The following is a 6,263-nucleotide window of genomic DNA, read 5'->3' as shown; positions in this document are numbered from 1 at the left end:
GAGAGAGAAAGAAAACAGGAGAATGTAAGAGAGAGAGAAAGAAAACAGGAGAATGTAAGAGAGAGAGAAAGAAAACAGGAGAATGTAAGAGAGAGAAAGAAAACAGGAGAATGTAAGAGAGAGAGAAAGAAAACAGGAGAATGTAAGAGAGAGAAAGAAAACAGGAGAATGTAAGAGAGAGAGAAAGAAAACAGGAGAATGTAAGAGAGAGAGAAAGAAAACAGGAGAATGTAAGAGAGAGAGAAAGAAAACAGGAGAATGTAAGAGAGAGAGAAAGAAAACAGGAGAATGTAAGAGAGAGAAAGAAAACAGGAGAATGTAAGAGAGAGAGAAAGAAAACAGGAGAATGTAAGAGAGAGAAAGAAAACAGGAGAATGTAAGAGAGAGAAAGAAAACAGGAGAATGTAAGAGAGAGAAAGAAAACAGGAGAATGTAAGAGAGAGAAAGAAAACAGGAGAATGTAAGAGAGAGAGAAAGAAAACAGGAGAATGTAAGAGAGAGAGAAAGAAAACAGGAGAATGTAAGAGAGAGAGAAAGAAAACAGGAGAATGTAAGATAGAGAGAAAGAAAACAGGAGAATGTAAGAGAGAGAGAAAGAAAACAGGAGAATGTAAGAGAGAGAGAAAGAAAACAGGAGAATGTAAGAGAGAGAGAAAGAAAACAGGAGAATGTAAGAGAGAGAAAGAAAACAGGAGAATGTAAGAGAGAGAGAAAGAAAACAGGAGAATGTAAGAGAGAGAAAGAAAACAGGAGAATGTAAGAGAGAGAAAGAAAACAGGAGAATGTAAGAGAGAGAAAGAAAACAGGAGAATGTAAGAGAGAGAAAGAAAACAGGAGAATGTAAGAGAGAGAAAGAAAACAGGAGAATGTAAGAGAGAGAGAAAGAAAACAGGAGAATGTAAGAGAGAGAGAAAGAAAACAGGAGAATGTAAGAGAGAGAAAGAAAACAGGAGAATGTAAGAGAGAGAAAGAAAACAGGAGAATGTAAGAGAGAGAAAGAAAACAGGAGAATGTAAGAGAGAGAGAAAGAAAACAGGAGAATGTAAGAGAGAGAGAAAGAAAACAGGAGAATGTAAGAGAGAGAAAGAAAACAGGAGAATGTAAGAGAGAGAGAAAGAAAACAGGAGAATGTAAGAGAGAGAAAGAAAATAGGAGAATGTAAGAAGAAAAAGAAAACAGGAGAATGTAAGAGAGAGAGAAAGAAAACAGGAGAATGTAAGAGAGAGAAAGAAAACAGGAGAATGTAAGAGAGAGAGAAAGAAAACAGGAGAATGTAAGAGAGAGAAAGAAAACAGGAGAATGTAAGAGAGAGAAAGAAAACAGGAGAATGTAAGAGAGAGAGAAAGAAAACAGGAGAATGTAAGAGAGAGAAAGAAAACAGGAGAATGTAAGAGAGAGAGAAAGAAAACAGAAGAATGTAAGAGAGAGAGAAAGAAAACAGGAGAATGTAAGAGAGAGAGAAAGAAAACAGGAGAATGTAAGCTCTATACAGGGTCAGGGTTAGGGTCAGTATCAGTGTCAGCATCAGGGTCAGTGTCAGTATCAGGGTCAGTGTCAGCACCACATGTACAATGAGCAGGGTGTACAGTACCTGTAGGCAGGGTTAGCATTGCAGCATAAGTGATGGGTGGGTGCGTGGTCGTGAGTGTGTGTGTGAATGGGAGTGTGTGGGTGTTAGTGTGAGTGTGTGTGCAAGACTAGGGCTAAAAACTTCTGGTAATATACAGTGCCTTGCAAAAGTATTCGGCCCCCTTGAACTTTGCGACCTTTTGTCACATTTCAGACTTCAAACATAAAGATATAAAACTGTATTTTTTGTGAAGAATCAACAACAAGTGGGACACAATCATGAAGTGGAACGACATTTATTGGATATTTCAAACTTTTTTAACAAATCAAAAACTGAAAAATTGGGCGTGCAAAATTATTCAGCCCCTTTACTTTCAGTGCAGCAAACTCTCTCCAGAAGTTCAGTGAGGATCTCTGAATGATCCAATGTTGACCTAAATGACTAATGATGATAAATACAATCCACCTGTGTGTAATCAAGTCTCTGTATAAATGCACCTGCACTGTGATAGTCTCAGAGGTCCTTTAAAAGCGCAGAGAGCATCATGAAGAACAAGGAACACACCAGGCAGGTCCGAGATACTGTTGTGAAGAAGTTTAAAGCCGGATTTGGATACAAAAAGATTTCCCAAGCTTTAAACATCCCAAGGAGCACTGTGCAAGCGATAATATTGAAATGGAAGGAGTATCAGACCACTGCAAATCTACCAAGACCTGGCCGTCCCTCTAAACTTTCAGCTCATACAAGGAGAAGACTGATCAGAGATGCAGCCAAGAGGCCCATGATCACTCTGGATGAACTGCAGAGATCTACAGCTGAGGTGGGAGACTCTGTCCATAGGACAACAATCAGTCGTATATTGCACAAATCTGGCCTTTATGGAAGAGTGGCAAGAAGAAAGCCATTTCTTAAAGATATCCATAAAAAGTGTTGTTTAAAGTTTGCCACAAGCCACCTGGGAGACACACCAAACATGTGGAAGAAGGTGCTCTGGTCAGATGAAACCAAAATTGAACTTTTTGGCAACAATGCAAAACGTTATGTTTGGCGTAAAAGTAACACAGCTGAACACACCATCCCCACTGTCAAACATGGTGGTGGCAGCATCATGGTTTGGGCCTGCTTTTCTTCAGCAGGGACAGGGAAGATGGTTAAAATTGATGGGAAGATGGATGGAGCCAAATACAGGACCATTCTGGAAGAAAACCTGATGGAGTCTGCAAAAGACCTGAGACTGGGACGGAGATTTGTCTTCCAACAAGACAATGATCCAAAACATAAAGCAAAATCTACAATGGAATGGTTCAAAAATAAACATATCCAGGTGTTAGAATGGCCAAGTCAAAGTCCAGACCTGAATCCAATCGAGAATCTGGAAAGAACTGAAAACTGCTGTTCACAAATGCTCTCCATCCAACCTCACTGAGCTCGAGCTGTTTTGCAAGGAGGAATGGGAAAAAATTTCAGTCTCTCGATGTGCAAAACTGATAGAGACATACCCCAAGCGACTTACAGCTGTAATCGCAGCAAAAGGTGGCGCTACAAAGTATTAACTTAAGGGGGCTGAATAATTTTGCACGCCCATTTTTTCAGTTTTTGATTTTTAAAAAAGTTTGAAATATCCAATAAATGTCATTCCACTTCATGATTGTGTCCCACTTGTTGTTGATTCTTCACAAAAAAAATACAGTTTTATATCTTTATGTTTGAAGCCTGAAATGTGGCAAAAGGTCGCAAAGTTCAAGGGGGCCGAATACTTTCGCAAGGCACTGGACTAATGGTAATATGTCCATGTAAACAGGAGCAATAGTGACCAGTAGCATACAGTCGTGGCCAAAAGTTTTGAGAATGACACAAATATTAATTTTCACAAAGTCTGCTGCCTCAGTTTGTATGATGGCAATTTGCATATACTCCAGAATGTTATGAAGAGTGATCAGATGAATTGCAATTAATTGCAAAGTCCCTCTTTGCCATGCAAATTAACTGAATCCCCCCAAAAATATTTCCACTGCATTTTAGCCCTGCCACAAAAGGACCAGCTGACATCATGTCAGTGATTCTCTCGTTAACACAAGTGTGAGTGTTGACGAGGACAAGGCTGGAGATCACTCTGTCATGCTGATTGAGTTTGAATAACAGATTAGAAGCTTCAAAAGGAGGGTGGTGCTTGGAATCATTGTTCTTCCTCTGTCATCCATGGTTACCTGCAAGGAAAAACGTGCCGTCATCATTGCTTTGCACAAATAGGGCTTCACAGGCAAGGATATTGCTGCCAATAAGATTGGACCTAAATCAAACATTTATCGGATCATCAAGAACTTCAAGGAGAGCGGTTCAATTGTTGTGAAGAAGGCTTCAGGGTGCCAAAGAAAGTCCAGCAAGCGCCAGGACCGTCTCCTAAAGTTGATTCAGCTGCGGGATTGGTGCACCACCAGTACAGAGCTTGCTAAGGAATGGCAGCAGGCAGGTGTGAGTGCATCTGCACGCACAGGGAGGCAAAGACTTTTGGAGGATGGCCTGGTGTCAAGAAGGGCAGCGAAGAAGCCACTTCTCTCCAGGAAAAACATCAGGGACAGACTGATATTCTGCAAAAGGTACAGGGATTGGACTGCTGAGGACCGGGGTAAAGTCATTTTCTCTGATGAACCCCCTTTCCGATTGTTTGGGGCATCCGGAAAAAGCTTGTCCGGAGAAGACAAGGTGAGCGCTACCATCAGTCCTGTGTCATGCCAACAGTAAAGCATCCTGAGACCATTCATGTGTGGGGTTGCTTGTCAGCCAAGGGAGTGGGCTCACTCACAATTTTGCCTAAGAACACAGCCATGAATAAAGAATGGTACCAACACTTCTCCCAACCATCCAGGAACAGTTTGGTGACGAACAGTGTCTTTTCCAGCATGATGGAACACCTTGCCATAAGACATCGGGGAACAAAACATTGATATTTTGGTTCCATGGCCAGAAAACTCCCCAGACCTTAATTCCATTGAGGACTTGTGGTCAATCCTCAAGAGGCGGGTGGACAAACAAAACCCCACAAATTCTGACAAACTCCAAGCATTGATTATGCAAGAATGGGCTGCCAAACTTCAGGATGTAGCCCAGAAGTTCATTGACAGCATGCCAGGGTGGATTGTAGAGGTCTTGAAAACGAAGGGTCAACACTGCAAATATTGACTCTTGTATCAACTTCATGTAATTGTCAATAAAAGCCTTTGACACTTATGACATGCTTGTAATTATACTTCAATTATACCGTATTGTGGCAGAAAAATGATATATTTGCCTTATTTGTTAGATATGTAACAAATTATTTACTTAACAAACAGTAAGATATTTCTGTCCTGCTCATGCTGAGTTTTATGGTCTCCACTCTAGCACCCTGCAGCTAGTCTGGGTGTCGAGGACATGGGTTCTACTAGAGATAGTTTGAAGCTGATAATTGATTGATGTCTCGGTGATAAGAAACAAAACAGCCACATTCCATTCTATGATTAGTGGTGCATGTGAGACATATGTCTTTGGTCTGATTGAGCCTACATGCCATAGACAAGATATGGTGTATGTTTAGCTGGGATAGAGAGCAGTAGAACAAAGGCCTCAATGATCCTTAGACATCCTGGCATCTGGGAAATTAGGCCGGGGTCGGGGTTTAAGATAACGCCAGTGGCAGATAAAGACAGGATGAGCCCAAAGTGGCTCATGGTGTCCCCCAAACTATCTGGGAAGGGTGGAGCCAGCCGGGGTTGAAGCATTTTTAGGTTTGGTATATAAAGACACTGTATTCTCTGCATGATTCAAGCACTCGGTCCTACATTCAAGACTGCTGGGCTGATGGCTTCATTATTGCAATAATGAATCTATATTAAATAAAGATGATTGTTTGAAGAAACGATCAAGTCTCTCTAAGTACTGAATTTCCATGACAATATGTAAGTATGAGTGTGTGAGTGAGGGTGTGTCTGAGTGAGTGTATGTATGTAAGTATGAGTGTGTGAGTGAGGGTGTGTCTGAGTGAGTGTATGTATGTAAGTATGAGTGTGTGAGTGAGGGTGTGTCTGAGTGAGTGTATGTATGTAAGTATGAGTGTGTGAGTGAGGGTGTGTCTGAGTGAGTGAGTGTATGTATGTAAGTATGAGTGTGTGAGTGAGGGTGTGTCTGAGTGAGTGTATGTATGTATGTAAGTATGAGTGTGTGGTGTGAGGAAGAGCTACAGTGAAGATGTTTGTGTCTGAGTGGATAGTCTGTGGGAGAGGGAGAGCAGTAGTTCTTTACCATTTAAAGAGCGACTGACCCTAATATCCTACGAATCACTTTGAAAACGGTCTATGTGGCATCGATATGAGTGTCAAAATTGACTACAATGTGTAAATACGATAATTTTGGTCATAAAGTCAGTCTTATCTAAAACGGAGTTTGGAAGCTCAGTGGGTCACAACGCGTTCGAAGGTCACATCCATTTGAGACTGAAAAGCTCAATATGGATTGATCAACTGTGGTTTGCATGCCCTGCCAAATGACTCTATCATGCGGAATAGATGGCTGGAGTTCGTTGGTCCCCAGTGGTGGTGAGTATACCGGTAGCTAGACCATAGACTGCTGGTTATGTATATTTTGTTAATTGTTATGACTATCATTGCTAGCAAAACTGATGTCAGGTAGCTAGCTAACGTTAGCCTATCTCAATTAC

The sequence above is a fragment of the Oncorhynchus tshawytscha genome, unplaced genomic scaffold (assembly GCF_018296145.1).
Source record: "Oncorhynchus tshawytscha isolate Ot180627B unplaced genomic scaffold, Otsh_v2.0 Un_scaffold_16570_pilon_pilon, whole genome shotgun sequence".
NCBI lineage: Eukaryota > Metazoa > Chordata > Actinopteri > Salmoniformes > Salmonidae > Oncorhynchus > Oncorhynchus tshawytscha.
The sequence above is the reverse complement of the archived record's forward strand: the minus strand, read 5'-3'. Positions refer to the sequence as shown.